Here is a 2,500-nt window from a genome sequence, read left to right on the forward strand (position 1 = left end):
TTTATTTCTGGTTAGCATGACGGTTTGGCTATTGTGTAGTCTAGCTGTTATATCACGCCACGAAGCTGGGTCACTTCAGAGTTGTGAGCGATATAGTTATTACAAGTTAGAACTAGAGAGGGGACTTGTTAACTATTCAACAGGTGTGTGCACGCGCAGTTGGCGCAAGGTGCCTGTTGTTCCTCGTTTGTTGCCTAATTTCGGTTTCTGAAACACAATAGTTTCTACTTCAGTCACCGTTTCCTCTGTATTGGGTGTTCACTGGCGAGTGCAGTGTGCGTTATGGTGCACCGTGGTGTGTCGACTCGTGACTGTGTTTTCATCGGTGTGTTGTGCTGTGATCTATGTTTTAGTTCAAGGGGCGCATCACCATTTTTTTACGTTTTCTTTTGTAATCAACCCTCTACCGCGAATTGTCTGATTCTATCTTCTTTTCTCATTTATGGAACGAGTGTGGGTCTATCCTGGCTATTTCTCACGTGTTGCAGGCTGAATGCTCACATCAACAGCATAACTAAATCATTTGTCACCTTAAGAAGAAATTAAGCTCTGCTTTTATTACCTGCAGAGATGGCTATTGTAATAGCCTGCCCTTACAGGCATTCCCCAAAAGTCACTCAGGCAGGTGAAACTTATCCACATGTTGCTGCTAGAATTCTAAATAGCAAAAGAGATCACAACACTCCAGTATTTGGTCATTTCACTGGCTACCAGTGAGGGTTTTTGTTTTGTTTTGAGAATTGAGTTTAAAGCAGTCCTGATAGTCTTTGTCACTAAATGCCTTGTGCCCTAAATATAGGCTATTGTGGATGTGCTAGAGCGATATCATCCTTAGATGCCTTAGGTCTTCTCTGGTAGTGTCTAGTGTTAAATCCAGATAGGGTGAAATGGCACAGTCATTATGCTGCCTGCTGGGGCCAGCTAGATGTCCAAATAAGACCTGCCCCAACAGTATGATTTCAAAAGAAATTAAAAACAGCTTTGTTTTCATCTGACTTTGGTGATAGTTATCTACTATCTAAAGCAATATATTTTTCTCTCTTCTCTTTCGTTAGCCTACTCTTTAGCACACTGAATGACAGTTGTGTATGATAATGTGCTATATAAATATTGATTGAATGTGGGGCCCACCAAAATAATCTTGGTTATGGGTTCCGTTGTTACGCCACTGCCTGCATACATCATCGATTATTAATTAATCATTTAAAGGGGGCCTCAAAATTGTTTCTTGCCCAGGGCCTCAGATTTTCTAAAACCGCCCCTGCTCCAAACCACACTACACCATAAAGTTAGACCATCACCGCCAGTGTCGCTCAGCGCGCCACAGCGTCATGTGCTTCTAGCTAGCAGGGACATCACTACACCCGTCACCCACCCACACGCCCGTTACACGTGCATCAGTCGCAAGGTACACGGCCCGTGCCACTAAGCTGGTAAGCTAATTAAGCGGGATGCGCCTCTCTCGCGCACCACAGCCTACACCTGCCCGCCCCGGGAATGGTGATGTAGTGTGATGTGGTGCCTTCAGTTTGGGCAAACCCTCCTGCGTGCGCACCAGTGTCTCCCTCCTATGCATACTGGGATCCAGTAACTTGAACAATGCGGAGTCTGACAGGAGCATAGCGATTCCTTATGCGCTTCTGTCAGTACTGTGCAGTAGCGCGTCAACACACACAGCCTGTCTGTCTGAAATAGTACTCGTGAGGTCGCTACCTCCCGCGTCCCCAGAGCACCCGTGCGCGCCAAATCCCCTGCATGTGGCACAACATGCATCTCCACTCCACAGGCCAGCACTTTCACTCTTGCAGACGCATGGGACCCTAAACTGTCTGACATATTCAGAAAATGCGAAAACTTCCACCAGTTAGCAAAATTAAAACCCGTAAGGTAGCCTACTAGGCTACTGGATAGTCAGTTGTGCCATTATCCTGCTTACTGCCAGAGGATGCACTGACATTAACTTATTTATTTTTCCATCCTGGTTACTGTCAAAGAAATGGTGCATTATTATTATATGTAACTGAAAAAGCCCTCTCCAAGTTGTAAAAGGCTATGCAGTTGCACACCAGGTAAAACGCCGCAGGGAAACTTTGAAATCGGGGTCCGTGAACTGTCCATGCAGCGCACCCTTCAGATCAATACATTTACAGACCTACAGAATAACAACTACTGACTTTAATTAAAAAATAGCATAGTTTACCTGCAGGAGACTTTGAGCTGCCTTGAAGTAAAACGATGATTCCGAGGTGTTCCTTCCTCAACGCCTCAACATCACACACCGTACCACACCACACACCACACACACACGCGCGCGCACGGGCTAAACCGCACTCCACCTTCCCTCTGCAGTGAATGAGTGTGTGTGGGTGTGTGACGCTGTTTAATGAACGTTGGCTGTGTCCCTCTGTTGAGTGACAGCGCTCGGCTCTCTCCGGCATCACGGCTGCTTACGAATGTGTTTTGCTTGTGGGAGGGGAAATCTCAATACTACTACTACTAA

At 46.1% G+C, this 2,500-nt stretch overlaps 1 protein-coding gene across 1 annotated transcript in view; it reads right to left on the reverse strand.

The window, feature by feature from the left end:
* Nucleotides 1-2,290, reverse strand: part of zgc:194990 (uncharacterized protein LOC568410 homolog) — a 36,830-nt gene extending 34,540 nt beyond the window's left edge. Inside the window, exon 1 of the mRNA XM_063212330.1 lies at nucleotides 2,201-2,290. The gene's annotated coding sequence lies outside the window, so the exon portion shown is untranslated. The remainder of the gene's footprint in view (nucleotides 1-2,200) is intronic.
* Nucleotides 2,291-2,500: the final 210 nt, after the last annotated feature.

This window comes from Engraulis encrasicolus, chromosome 2 (assembly GCF_034702125.1).
Source record: "Engraulis encrasicolus isolate BLACKSEA-1 chromosome 2, IST_EnEncr_1.0, whole genome shotgun sequence".
In the NCBI taxonomy this organism is placed as follows: Eukaryota; Metazoa; Chordata; class Actinopteri; order Clupeiformes; family Engraulidae; genus Engraulis; species Engraulis encrasicolus.